Source organism: Lonchura striata, chromosome 7 (genome assembly GCF_046129695.1).
Source record: "Lonchura striata isolate bLonStr1 chromosome 7, bLonStr1.mat, whole genome shotgun sequence".
Classification (NCBI taxonomy): Eukaryota; Metazoa; Chordata; class Aves; order Passeriformes; family Estrildidae; genus Lonchura; species Lonchura striata.
The window spans coordinates 29078442-29096201 of NC_134609.1; the positions used below are offsets into that span (position 1 = coordinate 29078442).

The 17760-nt window shown below is 45.0% G+C and overlaps 1 protein-coding gene across 1 annotated transcript in view; it reads right to left on the bottom strand.

Annotated features, from left to right (window-relative positions):
- Window positions 1-15371, bottom strand: part of CHST15 (carbohydrate sulfotransferase 15) — a 46188-nt gene extending 30817 nt beyond the window's left edge. Inside the window, exon 1 of the mRNA XM_021526366.2 lies at window positions 15297-15371. The gene's annotated coding sequence lies outside the window, so the exon portion shown is untranslated. The remainder of the gene's footprint in view (window positions 1-15296) is intronic.
- Between the last annotated feature and the right edge of the window lie 2389 nt (window positions 15372-17760).

The window sequence follows — 17760 nt, forward strand, 5'->3', positions numbered from 1 at the left end:
TAGCAGACTAGATGGTCTTTATTTGTGGGCAGAAGAAACCCAAGGCAAATGCTCCAAGAGACTTTTTTTTTTCCAATGGATATGTTAATTACTTAACTTCTGTTATTGGGAAACTGTCCCAAACTAACCTTCCACTCTTCCTCTGCTTCAACTGCAGAACGGTCAAAATTCACCTTTTAATGTTTTGAAGTGAGACAATGAGAAGGCAAAGCCCACCCTTGGTGGGGATCTGAGATAGCACATGTGCCTCATTCAGATCTTTACTGATCCTACCTGAGCACATTTTGGGAGCTACCCTGGGGTGCCTAGGACCAGGATGCTCCAAGCTCTGCTCTGTGGGGTAAGAGCATCTCCTGAGACAGCCCAGAGTTCTAAGGAGAAAGGGAGAACAACTGCTCCCAAATGTTCTGCTCCAGCCAGAAGCTCTCACTGCCATGAGAACCCCCATGTCCCTGGAGGCAGCAGAGCACAAAAGTGAACAGTGGGAGGTAAAATGAGGTTTTATTTTTAAACAGCAGTGCTTGTTGATGTATTTGGTTCCAGACAAACAGAGGAGGACGCGGAGTCGCGACAGGACATTGCAGCTGAAATGGCACCAACACGAGTTCTGAGCTCGGGTTCCACGGCTTGAAATAAATCCTTCACTGAGGCAAATCACACAGGGAATCTGAAGTGACACAAATTCCATCAACTGCAGTTGGCAGCCAGATTTTCAAGAACAGATGCATGACTGTTAATGATAACCCAAAAAGCTCAGTTTCTAATGCAGAAAGACTGAAACTGTTAACATTATAAAACTGCAAAGAACTAGAAGCATCTCCAGAATACATCCCACAAAATACTTTGCAGGAACTTGCAAACTCCAACTTAAGCAGAATTAACATATCTAACAAAAAAATCTCCAGCAAAAATGCTTCCCAAGTTTTGAAACACATTTCCATCTGTTAAACTTCTCTATTGCTGATGGTGTTTACCTTGAGTCAAAGATATGAATCTTTGATTTCATGAGATTAATGTAATAACTTGGTTTAGGCTGTTAATGCATTCAAAGTTCTCAAACGTGCAGGAGACTAAGATGGCATCAAGAGCATACAGATACATTTGGAGGGGATGTTTTTAATGTGAAATAAATTAGAAGTGCCTTAAACTATTTCTGCAGCAAAGACTACACTTACATAAAAGCTTCCCAGGGTGTCTTGGGCTGGAAGAGATGGCTTCCAAGCCCATTTATTCCTTCTAAGCACTGCTATATAGCCTACATAATAAATGAGGAAAACCCCTAAAGCCTTGTCAGGTAAGTGAGGACTCAAGCTTCGAGGAATGCAATGCTCATTTCTCAAAAGTGACACCTGGCCACAATGAAACAATGATAAATAAGATATTCATATTATGTGCAGATATCTGTGGAGAAAAAGATATCTGTATTGGTCAGCAGAAGAGCTCAGCCCAACTGATGAATCAAGCTGCAAGAGGAAACACTTCTGTTGGTGCCTCAGATCCAGAGAAATGTGAAAAGCAGCTCTACCCTCAGCTGTCCTATCACTAATGCTGAGTTACTTTTTAGTGGGCACCAAAAGGAGCTGCATGGTTTTGGGAATAAGGCATTGTAGAAGCTGCCCCATGCTCAGCTTCCTTAAAAATTTCCACCCTCAAGAACGGTGTTTAAAAGGCACAGCAAGTGCCACCACCAGCTGTATCAATCATTGTCTCCTGCAAAGATCACTCCATGCCCATAGCTAAAGACAGCAACATGCAACAAAATGCCAAGAAATGCCACACATTCCATCAAATCTTTGGGAATGTGACTCAGCAGCTGGGCTGGAGCAGTTCTGGACACTGCAGCCTCTCCATCCTGCTTTATGTCCTCTACAGGAGATGTCCAAAGACACCCCAGCAGCTCTGGCTTGTCCTGGCTTCAAGAGCAAGTGCTCCAGTGTGAATTCAGCAGCCTGATCAGAGAATTGTTAAGGCTGGAAAAGACCCTTAGGATCACTGAGTCCATCCATCAGCCTCAAGCTGCCACCTTTGATGCCTCAGGTTTCAGCTTTTCTATTTTTCAGATTCTCTGCTGCTTTAGTGTGTGGGTCTGAGCTTCACATCAGGGGATGCTGAGCTCTGCACAGAGCAGGGAGACAAAACAATTCCTGCTCCAGCTGGGCACCAAGGACAAATGATCCAAACCTCAGCCCAGGAGCACAAACAGCGTGGGCTGGAGAGAGAAAAACCAGCAGGGTGGGACTGATGGGCTGGAGCTGGAATGGGACAATGAACTCCAAGGTGCCAATGGAGCAGAACTGATCCCAGGGAGAGCCCCGGGAGCGCTCGTGCATTTTGGGACCATTTTGGGTCATTTGGGTGCAGCCCTGGCTGGGCTCTGGTGCTGCCCAAGGTGGATCCATGAGGAGATCCTGGAATAAATCCCTGCTTTATTCTTTAGCTCTGCCCAGCCTCTGTTCTAGGGCAGCCTGCACAAGGCATCACCTTCAGCACTGAACCATGATCACCACCCCAGCACTGCCACCCAGCTGGGAGAGCCCTCCTGAGTCTGAAGCCACACTGGTTGTTTTGGTTGAGTTTTTGCCTGCTTTGGTGGCCCTGCCATGAAAACCTCTGAAAAACTCTTTTTTTCCTCTCTTTTGTATTTCTATTTTTTTTTTTTTTTAATTTTAAGATTAGAAGCAGTCCTAGATTTGATACGGGTTTCTTCATTTTGCACAGCACCCCACCGAGGATTTTGGAGAACAAGACAGTTTCAGACTCTGGCCAAAGAATTACTCCAGGAGCTCATCTCTGCTGTTACTGTCAAGGGGAAGGTGGAAGCTGGAGTGTGGTGATCCCCTGGTGCACCTCCAACATGCCTGAGGAGAGCAGCTCCTGCTCTGCAGAGCTCCACACCAGAGTCCACAAGGGAAGGCAGTCAGGGATGGGTCCTCCGGCCCTCCTGGACAAAAATGAAAGGTTGGACGAGCCTTGGAGCAGCCTGGGGTAGTGGAAGGGCTGGAATGAGATGAGCTTTAAAGTCCCTCCCAACCCAAACCATGCTCTGACTCTACAATTTTTCCATGTGAATAACCAAGTCCTGCTCCTTTTACAGCAGTTACTTCACCAATATGTGGAAAATCAGGCATTCTACAGCACCCATCCTAGGTGCAGGAGAGAAATAAGTCTCATCACTGATAATTTGATTTAATTTGAAGTTTCCTGCATGTTTAAATCCTGGAAAATGCCTTCAGTATCCAAACCATTTATAATCAAATAAGTGACTGCAGAAGTTCAGAACAACCTATAAATCCCAAAAATTCCACAGTTCTTCTCATTATCATATGCTGATAACACACCTCATTTTCTTCATTATTGAATGGCTCAGTGGTTTAAATTACACTTTGAAAAGAATAGCAAATCAGAATGAAGCCTTACAATTATAGAGGTTTCTTTCTTTGCATATGAAAACTTGCATTTAATGTTATGCTTACTATTCCTCCTTTAGGTTACTTATATAGGGCCAACAAAACTGATCTGGGACAGGCAAAATGTTTTATCCAAACATGAAGAATTAAATACAATGTGTATTATTTTATCAGTGTTTTTACAGAGATGCTTCTGCCCAAGGTGAAAACTAATTAAATGAGAAAATGCAGCTGTAGCCATTCATGCCCTGCTCAGGAGCCTCGGGCAGAGTGCACTCAAATGCGTCTTGGGGTTGGGTTATGGTCCAGGAAGGGTGTGGAACTCCCAACATCAGATCTCAGAGTGCTTTTCAAAGGTGCTGTTCCACCTCTGGGTGACAAAATGACAGAGTTCTGACATGTCTCACCTGTAATTTCATTTGGACTAACACAATAGGAGTCCAGGAAAAACCTAGATCTCCTAACTCACCATCCAAAATCCCATTACCTGGGAATTGAGGGATTTTGAATGAAATTCAGATATGTGCTTCACAAGACAGAAAGCCACCAGCAATCCAATTTCTAAATAAACCAAGGCAGACAGCATGGACTCTGACTTTCCCCCAGTAACCATATTAAACAGAATGAATTTCAGCCTTTCATAAGCTCAAAAGACAGAGAAAGTGAATTTTCCCAGCCTCCCAAGCTGCAATCATGCTCCCCATCCCAGAGCTGTGCCAGAATCTCCCTGCACAATAGTGGCAGGGAGCATTTTTGGGTCCAAAGCTGGCAGATGGCACTTTCAGGAGCAATGGTGCAAGACCTGCAGTAGGAAATGAAACCCTCCCTGTCATAAACAACCCCCAGTTAAGAACTGGAGCCCTCATTAATGAAATTGGTTTCATATGAAGTGCTAAAATACAAATTCGCTGCATTTAGAAGCCAAGGCTGTTTCTATTAGTTAAGGGGTGTTTTGCTCACCTCTATTTTTGCTGAAGCACAGAGGGAAAAGGGAGGGGGAAATGTGTCCTGTACCCTGCCTCCAGCTAGAGAATGCCATGCTAGAGTACATTTTTCACCTCTGATGAAAAATGAAGGCAGGTAGCCTTTCAGCACAGCTGCTCCTGAGGAATGAAATGGAAAATTATTTGGAGAGGAACTCTCACATCATTCACTCAGAGCTGTGGATTTACATCCTCCAACCTGCATGAGATCCACAGAGTGAGTAGGACTCCATCCCAAGCTGAAATCTGAAGGAGGAGACATATTTAAAATGTAAAAACAAACTACAGTACTACCACTGGGGTGATGGGGGGGAAATCACTAACTATTATCCTCCAGGAAAACAAATTTTCAATCTTTCTGCTTCAAGTCCAGAAAATTAAATTTCCTCTTTTTAATGGTAGTGCCTTTGAGTACAGGCCACAAGATGAATGAGCACAAGGGTTATGATACCAGGGTGCTGAAAAAGGGTGTGAAATTCTCAATTTGGCATCTCTGGTAATGGGAGTGAAAACCCACAGTGGAACAGGACACAGCCAGGACAAGGAGCCCTTTGCTGGCTCTCACTGGTGGGGAATTGTCACCTCCTCCAGCTCCCTGACACTGGCCATGCCCATCCAAGCCAGGAAATCCAGCTTTGCATTAGGATTTTTCCTCTTTGTGGATATATCCCCACTCCCCCTTGCTCCACTTCTCCTTGAAGCCTTTGAACCCTGAGGATGAGCCTCTCCACTCCAGAAGCAGATGTTGGTCTCTGATTTCAGAATTATCCCTTTCCCTCTCCACAAGGACTTCCACCTTCTGTATGGCTTTAAAACTCCCCCCACTGCTTTTGACTTGGCTGAAGATGAATATCTGTGTGAGCCATTGACTGAGGTGTCTTTAATGATAGAACAGTTCATAAAAATAAAACCCTCCTATCCTAACGTAAAACGTACATCCCCTTTCTGAAAATGGAGTAAGCCTATTAATTATTTTCTTAAAGATCGAACCTCAAAATGGCACTGCTGACATTTAAGGCTCATAAAAAATGCAAGTCTGTCTGATCTGTGAGAAATGAGTTTATATTATCTATTTTAAGACGAAAATATTTATCAAGGAGGACAGTTGCCAGTTAGGAACACAAACAGAAACAAAACCACTTAAAGTTAGTTGTCCTTTTTTGTTTTAATCTTTTCCATGCCAAGTACATGCTTCTCCCCAAAAGAGTGGTGCACAAAATAAGTGACATCTGGTGGCTTTATGCTGTAATAGAATAAGGCACCTCATTTCAATGCTGTTAACCAAATCAGTTTTTAAATTTACTGCTTCTTAGCAAAGCTTTTCAGATGTTTTATTTATTTATTTTCATGCAGCTACTTCTGAGGCCCCGGGGCATCACAATCCCTCTTGCAGGATGACAACTGCTGTTATCCAATTAAAGTGGGACTGTCATATTCACATCAGGAAAAACAAAACTCCACAAAGGAATTTGGAAGGCACAGGAAAAGAGCACTAAGATTTAGCTTGACAGTAAAAATCACATAGAGCCAGGCTGTACGAAAAGCTTTGCAGAATTTTGTGAAAGAAATCCTTTACCTGCTCCAATTATTCACATGCCCAAAGTAATTAATATCAACTTAGGTGTCTCTGAATTGTCTTTTATTGGATTTTAATTAAACCCAAAAGAAACAGCTGCATTTTTCATTCTGAGTTTAGCAGAATCCTGGTGGCTACAACTTTTACAAATTTGAAACAGCTTTTCCCCTTTTCATGCTTTATTGATCCTCACCAATGGCCACATTTAATCCAGCCAAGCCTCCTGCACCTAAACCTGCACTCCAGACATAAAGCAATTACAACTCCCCTTCAAACTCCTCCAGCCAGAAACACACTCCTCTTTTAGAAAGCCATAAGCCTCTCCTGGATAATTAATAGAAGTACTGTCAGCCAGCCTCAATTAAAATCATAAAATTGCTGGCACTGCAATATCAAGGCTTGCAACACCGTTTTCTGCAGTAATAAGTATTTATGGAGGGAAAAAAAAATATCTGTAAGCACTATGTAACAGAAATGAGATGAAAGATAAACAGACTCTAAATATTTATCAGCAGAGGAAGTCCAAAAATATACCAGTAAAAATGGAGCGGATGGCAGCTAAATCCAGACCATAGAGGGTTCCTCGAAGGATGTGCAAGGAGGAACTTCATTTTCAGCTTGACATGGCTAAATCAAATTTATTCCTTCCTCCTATTCAACTGCTGCATAGAAACCCCTGATGCCAAAAGGACAAAGCTAAAAATGTCCCCAAAGCCCTGTCTGAGGGCTGCACGTGTGCCCTGCAGCAGTGCAATAAATAAAGAGTTGGACTTTGGGGCTTTTCCATCACTTTTAAGGTTTAATGTCCTTAAGAGGAATGTCCACCTGCATGGTTGGCTCCCCTCAGCACTGAAAAGGGGGCTCCACATCTGCAGGATCTCCATTAAAAGGGGCCTCTGGGATAGCACAGCTACTGATGGATTATTTCAAAGGGAAATATTATTTCCTGCTCACATTCCCTCATCCCCACCAGACATTATCTGCACCTCGAGACCTCCTGGCTGAGCTAAATAACATATGCACACAAAAGCACAGCTGAATGGCTTTAGCTCCAGCCACTCATCAAGAAGAAAACTTTTAAAGATCCCATTTCAATTTATTTTTTGAAATGCTGGCATGCTGAAGTCAGCAGGAAGACATCTCAGTGACTTTAATGAAGGCAGAGGTTCATCCAGAGAATTGCAGTTTGGAATGAGCACAGAGTTTATGTTATCTCATTTGAAACCTTCCAAGTTTTTTGTTAAATGCAACTTAATGATATTTGCTATCTGGGAATTATTTGCTATCTTTCAAAATACAGAAAGGAGGGTATTAAAGCTGTGCACTGTAAAATGTTTAGTAATGATGGATGGGATGCTCTTGTTTCAGCAACAGGCATGTTTTTAATGCATAAATATTAATTGTCATAAAGTGCCTGTTTATTTTGCACTTTTGGAAAGCTTTAGCTTGTAGGAAATGTAATAGTAAAAAAAAAAAAATACTGTTGGTATTTACATATTTATCAGCATTTTCATGGCACATTTTTAGGGCTTTTTTTTTTACATTTATTATCCAATGTACCAGCACAGCAAGACAAAAAAAAAATGGAAAACTGGAGAGATTACTACACTCACTTAATGGGTATCATTACAGGAAAACACTATCAAAACTCAGCAGAGGTTTTTATGCATTCCCCTGTATTACACCAAAATGAGTTACTGCAACATTCTAACTCTGATGCTAAACCAGGAGGATGCTCAATCTGTACAGCTGAAGCAGGAATGAGCAGCAGGTGAGTGGAACCATCTGAGAGAGTTATTGACTCCAGGCAAAAGCTGCTCCCTGACAAGCTCTGGAGGGTTACCCAAATTTTCCAGCCTTACTGCACTCCTTGGTGAGCACAGGGCTCTGAATTCTTCTGAAACAACTGGAAATTGTTCCCACTTCCACAGTGTTTCTGGTCCCCCTCACACCACTGAAACCCAAAAGGTGAATTACTCCTGTCCAGCCTAATGCCAGATAAATCCACATGGGACTTTCATGGATACCAATCTAGATTGCATTTACTCTGCTGTAAAATTTTGCAATGAAATTTTACATCCAGCAATGCTCAAAAATCTACTCTGAGGGGTTAAAAACTTCCCTATTTAAAATCACCTGATGCCAGACAAATTTTTATTTCCTTTTTCCTTGGTGAGAGGATCAGCTCAGATTCCACTCTTCTGCTTACCTCTCACATCTCATTTCTTGTTTTAAAGATGGTATAAATAGCCTTGCAAAGTAATTCTAATACTAAGTGTCAGGTGCAATAGTGGTTTCATTCTGATTTATCCTTATCTGATCCTCAGGCAAGTTAATCCTGAAGCTGAGAAAATGTTTTCAGAGCTTTATAATTGATGAAACTTTTCATCTGAATTATTTACTTTCCGAACAGCTCCGATGAGTCGCTCAGGGCATAAAGCTGTAGTACTCCATGCTGGAGTGCTCAAGAACATGTTTTTGTCTTCTTAAATTAACAGCCCATCACTGCATCCCGTGCTGCAGTTCCTATTGGCAGTCTTTAAGGCGCAGCAGGGTTTTTATCTGAATTTTTATGGCTTGCAATAGATGCAGATACAACGCAGATGTCTGGGTGTTATCCCAGCCCGGAGCTCCAGGGAGACACCAAGCAGGCAGAGGATCCCTGATCCTGAAGGTGTGAATCTCACAGAGTGAACCAGCATTCCTTCCCTGGAATCACCTGGGCACGGGTTCCTCACCTGATGGACACGTTCAAAACCTGCTCCGATCCCATTGCAGCAGCAACGCCCAAAATCCTTCCCAGAAGCAGCCCCAGGAAATGTCCTCAGGTTTCAGCAATCCCAAGGATGAGCTGCACAGCAGCAGCCCTAAAAATGCACTAGGAAGGAGTGGAAGACAAGAGCAGGAGCCCAATCACTAGCCTAACACAGTGAAATGCAAAATGATGAACTTAAAAATTTGAGATTCATTATCCATTCAACTTACTTAACATTACCAATATCTGTTTAACATTATCTAATATCTACAGAGATGAGCAAAAAAGACAAATTACAGCTAAAAAGCAGCCAAAATCCAAGAGGCTGGGAAGGAATATTAGATAAGGTATTTGACTGGCTTGCAAGGAAGTGTTGGTTTTAAGAGCTGCTAAAGAATTTTCAGGAGATGAAGCTCCCCTGTGAGGAGCTGGGCCTGCAGGCAAACCCATCTCATTATGTGATACATTCTCCTAATAAACTATTAAACCATCCTTCTCCACTTCCTCCTATTTCTAGCTTTACACAGACAAACCTCCTGGCTGCCCCAGTCAAGGAGTCCTTTTTCTTTGGATTAATAAATTCTGGCACTCAGACCATTATATCCCAATTTAGACACAGCAAGGTTGACACTGGGCCCTCCATTTCCTCCAAATTATGGGCAAAACTCTGCAGAATCCTAATTTCTGCTACTTTTTTTTCCCCTGAGGTCTCTCCTATTGGTATCTCACTACTCATTTGGTGCCAATTCTAAAGCACTTTAATTAAGTGGTTTTTCTCCACACTGTTCCGAGACCTGGAATTGGGCAAACCAGCCAATATTACAGACTCACATCCATGTGCTGCCCATCCTCAGGGCACTCTTTCAACACTGTGAGGCTTCTTCCATCTCCTAAGTACACAAGTTGCACATAAATCTTTTTTTTTTTTTGCCATTGTATCTTGTAGAGTTTTTCATTTTTCAAAGCAGTCATATCTTGTTTCCTCTGTATGACTTTGAACTTTACATTTTATCTTCCCTCTTGTCTGACCTCAGAGTTCTTCCCAGCTCAAACTCACCTGCAGCTCAATGACTTATTTGAAAGAAATGACCTTCCCTCTACTCCATGCAATCCCGAGAAGTTACAAGTCTAACTTAAATTTATCATATTTAAGCCAAACACCAATAAATGCAAACCCAAAGGAAAATATAATAATACAAAAGCCTTTTTCACTCTCATCAGTTTTTCTAACTTTATGGCTAGATAGCAGGGTATATTCACCCACACTGAAAATCAAGGTTTTTCTGCAGGAAAAAAATATCTCCTTGTGAAACTTATTTTTTTCCTACTGAAAGGCGTGAAGCAAATGGAAAATGTCAGTTTGAGTATTTTGCTATTTAGGTACATATCTGCACCTTTTACAGTGAGGAACAACCCACCTCAGATACAGATTTGGCCTAAAACTCCATTTGTTTATAAAACACTGTGCTTATTTGGTGAGTAAATCACAGCATAGTGAGTTTTAGAATATTAAGTGTGTAGAGAATATCTGGTGCTGCTTGGTATATAAACAAATGACAGCCTGGGTTGCTCCCTTGCTACTCCAAACCACCAGTTCTCCAGGGAATTGGGTTCCTTTTCCAAGGAATCCCATGGCACAGGAGGCAGCCACCATCCCCAAGGCTGCAGGGGCTGCTTGCAGCAAACCAACAGGGGAAGGGTCCCACTGCCAGGAGCTCCAAAAACGTGTCTGGAGTCGAGGTGGGCCACCTCATTTTTTGGCAAGGACAGAAGGAAAGCAGCAGCCTGAAGCCAGGGTCCTCATAAGACAGGAAAGCTGGACAGGACAGAACACCCATCCAGCCAATATGATTAATGCAACGTTCTCCATTTATTAGAGAGAAGATGGCAGTTTATATACATTTCTATATAGTTTACAGTTTACAAAGGCACTCTGATTGGCAAGCTAACATTGTTTATCTTTGTCTTAAGGTGGCCTAAACCTCACACTATAAACCTATACTACTTCAACCCAGACAGGCCAGTGCTCCCCATCACACCTGAATACAATTTCTAACTGCGCCACAAACTCTTAATTTCTATCTGTGCCACAAACTCTTAATTTCTAACTCTGCCACAAACTCTTAATTTCTAACTCTGCCACAAACTCTTAATTTCTATCTGTGCCACAAACTCTTAATTTCTAACTGTGTCAGAGGCTGGAAGGCCTCACAAGGCCCAGATCTGAGGGCTAGACTGGAGTAACTCAAATCTCATTCCAAACATAAATCATGATCTCTCTCTCTCTCAGAAATGCTGCAACAGCAGCAGGTGCTGAGGTTTGGGAAATGAGTGTTTCAGGCTCTTGTGGGAGTTGGGGAAAGTGGCTCTGGGAATGGGAAAGGAGCTGGAGGGTTGGTGAAGGAGAGGTGCTCCAGGTCAGAGCATCAATCCTGCCGGGAATGGCTGAGGGTGGGGGTGTTCAGCCCGGGGAAGAGAAGGTTCCAGGGAGACTTTAGAGCCGCTCCAGGGGAGCTGGAGAGAGATTTTGGACAAGGGATGGAGTGACGGGAGAAGATTAATGGCTTCAAAGTGACAGAGGCCAGGCTTAGATGGGATATTGGAAAGAATATTGTGAGGGTGGTGGGGCCCTGATACAGAGTGCCCAGAGAAGCTGTGGCTGCCCCTGGAACCCTGGAAGTATTCAAGGCCAGGTTGGATGGGTTTGGAGCAACCTGGGACAGTGGGAGGTGTCAGGGTTGTAACTGGATGAGCTTCAAGTTCCCTTCCCACACAAACCAGTTTGACTCTGTCTTGTGCTGCCACCAGAGGGGACAGAGGCTGGGACAGAGTGCGCCAAGGGTCCCTCGCTCTTATCCTCATCCACCACCTCACCATGCCTCTCATCCTCCCCACAGCTGCCTGTCCCTGCCATCAGCCACCAGCCCCATCAGGACAACATTTTTCCTTCTCTTTCCTCTTGCAAGGCATCAGCAGCCTCTCTCCCTTCAGAGGATGCTCCTTAAATCTAAAGCTTACAAGCCACGTTCAACAGCTGCTGGAAACCAGGTGTAACATAAATTAATAAATATTCCATGGAAAAGCTACATTAACTGCTTGCCCCTAAAGTGCTGTTTAGTGGCATGTCAGGCACAGCTGTGTAATCAAAGGATTACAGTGCTCCCATTTCAAGGCTCTCCACCTCCTCGGGAGCTTCCCTTGCCTGTAAAAACCCAACCCAGGCACCAGGACAGAATTGTAATAATGTCTTTGAGCCCAGGAAACACAACCCAGCAGGCCATGGGGACAAACACAACCCATTTTCTGTCAGATAAACAGGCAGCCACACAAATTTTTAAGAGAGCAGGTCAGCAAAGCTCAAGATCATCTACAATTTTAGCGAAATTGCAGTGTAAGTGGAGAGATGGGTGCAATTTAGGCTGCTTCAAAACAAGAACTTGCAGGAGGTTACAGATCCCTTCCCCTGAATAGCTGTGTTTAGACTCCAGATCTGACACCTCACTTGGTCAGCAAGCAAAGCTGGGCACTTCACTAAAAAACAAAAATAAATAAGAAGTGCTGATCTGTGAGGGAAAGTGGTGAAAAAAATGCTCTCTTATTGGAAATCTACCATGCTTTTCCACAGCACTTTGGATTATTCTAGCTGAGCAAAATAACTCCAGCCAAGGAGTGTGGTGGGAATTTAGAACTGCTCCTCCCTGTGGGATGTATGGAGGAAAACAGGGGTTAAAGAGGAAAATGGGACTCTAAAACCAGCAATTAATGAGCCCAGTTCAAATCAAGATGCATCTTCTGCAAACCCTCTGAGATGTTTGAAACAGTGTTCTACATCAGGCAAGTACCCAGAGCAGCACTGAGTGATTTAAGAGCACATTTCATTGGAATTTATGACTATACATTAACTGGAGGGGTAATTAGGAGGGAGAGGGGGATATCAGTGTCTGTTTATGTCATGGCTTTTCCTCACCTAAGTGATGCATCTGTGCTGGAAGAGAAGCACAGTTGGGTGTTGCAAGTTCCTAAATCCATGTGTCATTTAGGTGAGATCAGCCTTCTGCTGCCAGCTCACCTCTGGAGAAATTGTGTCACCCAATGGTGACACAACCCTGAGCTACAATAGTGAGATTTTGCTCTGTGGACATATAAGGAAGAAATCAGTGTAGGAAAAGTAGTTTATAATAGGAAGGATTCCCTTCCTAGTCAGTAGAGGAATTCCACAAGAAATCCTTGGCAGAGTTTGCTGCCATCCCACTTGATCTTCAACACAAACCAATGCTTTGAGAGGTGCTTTAGTACCAGCCCCTCCTTAAAACCACGTTCAGAAACACTGAGATCACCTGGGCTGCCAACAAAAGCTTTGAGCACTGAAACTCCCCATTCTCACAGAGCTCTGGCCACAGGTTGCTTAAAACAATATTAAAATAGAACATAAACAGTACCTTATTTGCATCTCTGGATACATAATCCTATCCTTGTTCATGCTGCTGCTGGATTACACACCTTCCTCCTTCCCCTTCAACCACATGAAATAATTCAAATATGCGAGTCTGCTTCACCTTCTCATTTATATGATTTCCAGATACCTGCTTTTAGTTTAGCAATTAAGATAAAAATCCATTATTGCCTTCCATTGCATTAGTGGAATTAAGTGTTTTGCAATGTAAATCTCCACTGTTTGATCAAGTTCCTGTTACAAACCACCAAATAAAACACTCTGAATTTGAGATTAGTCCTCCTATGACAAAATCTGAACCATAAAACTATTTTGCTGTTGATTTCAGAACTACACCACAGCTGCAACTCAAAGACACAGGATCTAAGTGCTATTAAAAAAAAAAATTAAAAAAAAGGAAAGAAAGAAGGCAGTTTCACTATTAAATCTTCATACAAGTAGTTTCCTCCTTTCTGCATTCAAATTGATTTTCTTTCTTTTGGCACGTGAAGAGCCAGATGAATCCTTTGACTCAATGCCCAAGAGTGAAATGGCACCAGCAGCAGCAGCAGGGAAGCTCTCAGGGCACGAGACGTGTGACAACATTTTAATCACTGGCAAAAAGAGGTTTTGAAGCAGCTACCCCTTTAGTGTTTGCTGGTTTTAGGTGAGATTTACTCCTTGTGAGTGACTGTATATAAAAACATATCTATGTCTATAAATAGCACAGATATAAATATATATATATATGTATGGTTCATGTCCATTTGGTTTTATTGGTGGAAATTTCCCTCTCTGCCAAAGATCAAGCAGTCCCCAGTCAGTATCAAGTGCAGTGCTGTTCAATCAGGTGTTTGTTTATCCAAGTGAGCCCGTACGATTTGCAGTTAAACCTTAAAAATATTTATTTTTCATGAACAGTTCCAGCAAACTTTGAGATTTAATCTGTGATGTGCCCAGCTAGTCACTCTGCTTTTTCTTTTAAGTCTCAAATCACAAAAAAATGTGTTCTACAGGAGATGATGATGATGATGGGCTTTTGGTCCAGCTAACAATTCAAGAAGTGAAACCATTTTGATGTCATATGCAAGGAAGTCACTGTGAAGGGGACTTTAGGTCACAGAATGATAGAATAAATGAAATAATTTTTTTAAAAAAATTCCAAATCTGAGAGTTTGTTAGGTGTTTGGATGCACCCTCCAAGCAATACTCTCACATATCCTATTAACCTACAAATCAGTTTGTGCCTAAGCAGAGTACAGCTGTAGTATTACAATGAAGCAGCAGAGGAAAATAAAAATTAAAAAAAATTTAAAAAAGGAAGAAGAAGAAAAAGAGAAGCCCATATATGAGACCGCCAAAGTTCAGCTGGTGAATTGTTGCCTAACAGACTGTGACCATAATAACCCGTCACTGAACCTTGCCGGCGTTCTCAGCAGCTATGAAGCTATTTTTAACAGCCAACAGCTTGCGTTTAAGAAATCCCCCTCTTCACCCAAAAATATTCACAGCGAGCGGCAGCATCCCCGCCCGCTGGGTCCTAGGTGGGATGCGCTGCCGGGACTGAAGGGCTGGTTCGGGAAAGCGCCGGTACGAGCGTGAGCCCTCCCGAGCCCCGAGCCCCGAGCCCCGAGCCCCGAGCGCCGAGCCCCGAGCCCCGAGCCCCGAGCCCCGAGCCCCGAGCCCCGAGCGCCGAGCCCCGAGCCCCGAGCCCCGAGCGCCGAGCCCCGAGCCCCGAGCCCCGAGCCCGCCGCAGCATCCGCGGCCGCGCTGTCCCCGCGGAGCCGGAGCCGCTCCCGAGCCTTCCCCCGCTCCTGCCGCGGCTGCGGGCATGCCCTGGGAGAGCCCGGGTGCCGCAGCCCGCCGGCAGCGGGGACAGTCCCGTGTGCCCCGAGCCGAGCCGAGCCGAGCCGAGCCGAGCCGAGCCCGGGCTGCCCCCGCGGCTGCCGCTGCCCAACTTGCCGCGAAGTGCAAACTTGGGGAGACGCGGCCTGGGGACCCCCCCGCCTTCCCGCAGCGCCCATCTCATCCCGTCCCATTCCATCTCATCCCATCCCATCCCATTCCATCCCATCCCATCCCATCCCATCCCATCCCATCCCATCCCATCCCATCCCATCCCATCCCATCCCCGCGCTCCTACCTCCGCCGCCTCTGCTCTGCTCTGCCCCGCGCCCGCCGCCTCCGCCGGCTCTGCCCTGGGGGAGGGGGGCGGAGGACGAGGAGGAGAGGAGGAGGAGGAGGAGGAGGAGGAGGAGGAGGAGGAAGAAGGGGGAGGGAGCAGCCCCGCCGCTCCCCGGCCGCGCTGCGCATCCCGGGAGGCGGAGTGCAGCCGCTCGGCTGTGCCCCGCCGCTCCCCGGGGCGTGGGGGGACCCCCGCGGATGGGGTGCGGGGATGGGGTGCGAGCAGAGCGGGGAATGTGCCGCGGAACCCCCGGGGTGGGATGCGGGGCATCCCCCGAGCATCCCCCAGGCATCCCCCGGACATCGCCCGAGCATCCCCCGGACATCGCCCGAGCATCCCCCCGAGCATCCCCCGAGCATCCCCTGGACATCCCCCGAGCATCCCCCCGAGCATCCCCCGTACATCCCCCGAGCATCCCCCAGGCATTCCCCGGACATCCCCCGAGCATCCCCCGGGCATCCCGGACCCTAAGAACCGCCCGCGGCAGCTGCGGGGCATGGATCGAGAGAACCGAGAAGGAGATGGGCTCCTCCTGAGCCGTCCGACAGGAATTCGGGCTGTCCCGAATCCCGAATCCGGGTGTGCCGGCAAAGGTCAGCCCGAGGACTCACGGCACGGCTCGGGTGCTGCCCAGGCTGCAGAGTCAGACCTGCCCTGCTGCACACCTGGCAGGCTGCAGGCAGCATCCTCTGCCCTGCTCCGGGCTTGGAATGGCAACAGCAAAACGTGGCTAAGGATCCAAAATCTTCTACTCAGTTGAATGCAAAGTTTGTTCTCAAACAAGAGATCATACCTATACATTTATTTATGTTTGCTTGTTTATGTGTACAGTGAATATACCTACAAACTGTTAAACTGTCAGAGGGCAAGCTGGGATTAAATTTTAAGAAGGAATTCTTCCTTGTGAGGGTCGGGAGGCCCTGGCACAGGGTGCCCAGAGAAGCTCTGGCTGCCCCTGGGTCTCTGGGAGTGTCCAAGGGCAGATTTGGCTTGGAGCAGCCTGGGATAGTGGAAGGTGACCCTGCCCATGGCAGGAGCATTGCAACAAGATGGTTTTTAAGGTCCCTCCCCCCCCAAACTCTTCTATGGTTCTATGATGATAAATATATGGTTAAATGTATAGTCTGGTTATTAAATCTGTGACACACACACATCCCTTCTGAGATGCAGCACATGACATTTCCCTCAAAGGTTTAATGCAACACTTGCAAAGCCAATATTATCAAAAGGGAAACTCTTCATATTTCCCTCCTTACACTGGTAAGCTTAAATCCACATGTTTAATGCTCAGCAATAATATTTCTAAGAGTTTGAAGTGAAGAAGCATGAGCTGAACATGAAAGAAGAGTGAATTCTCTATTTTAGTACTTGCTTTTGTGATCAAGCCCATCTTTGGTTTTAACTTTCAGAAGCATCTAAAACTCACACAGCTCTGTGGGAATGTGTTTTGCAGTGAAACCATATATACCGTAATAGTAAAATGCAAAGCAGAAGTTTATAAATTACACAGCTCTGATTGGGAGCCAAACAAATTAACGATTTTAAGCAGGTGATGGCACACCTGTAAGACCATATAAAAATTTCAAAAAGCTTTTAAAAGTCACGCATGCACACATTTCCTACAGCACCACATGTGGATTTCTGTTCAGGTCACATCTGAATCTCACCTGGTTTTTAGGGAAAAAAAACACCCAGAATAAAGACCCTGACAAGGTGACACCTGTGATTTATAAAATACTCACACATATTCAGCATTTCTGTTCTGAGTTAAATATGCTGCCCTCCAAGGCCTTTTTTGGCCTCGTGGGATGCTCTGAATAGCAATTATCCTTAGCCAGATTTCTGTGTAATTACACTCCCTTCCTTTTTCTGTATTTTTAAATAACAAAAAAATCAAAGAAGCTGTCATGAAAACAAGATCTTGGTTCCCTGGGGAAGTCTCTGTTTACATTATTCCTCACCAAGCAGCAGCTGGAGTAGAAATCTTGGTGGTGTTTTCCACACGTGGTAGCTGAAACTTCCAGGCACTCCATAAAGGCTGAGTCTGCCCATCTCACACACACTTACAGACTGTCTTCAGCGTCACCTGGAGAGATGGGGAGGAAAACACAAACTTTAATAGCATAATAAATCCCTCTCCAGGAACAGTGTTACCAGGAAAAACACAGAAACAAAGAATGGTTTGCACTGGAGGGACTTTAAAGCCCATCCAATGCCACCTCCTGCCATGGGCAGGGACACCTTCCACTGTCCCAGGCAGCTCCAAGCCCTGTCCAACCCATCCTTAAACACTTCCAGGGATGAGACAGCCACAGCTTCTCTGGGCACCCTGTGCCAAGGCCTCACCACCCACACAGGGAAGAATTTTTTTTCTAATATCCCATCTAACCCTGCCCTTTGTCAGTTTGAATCCATTACCTTG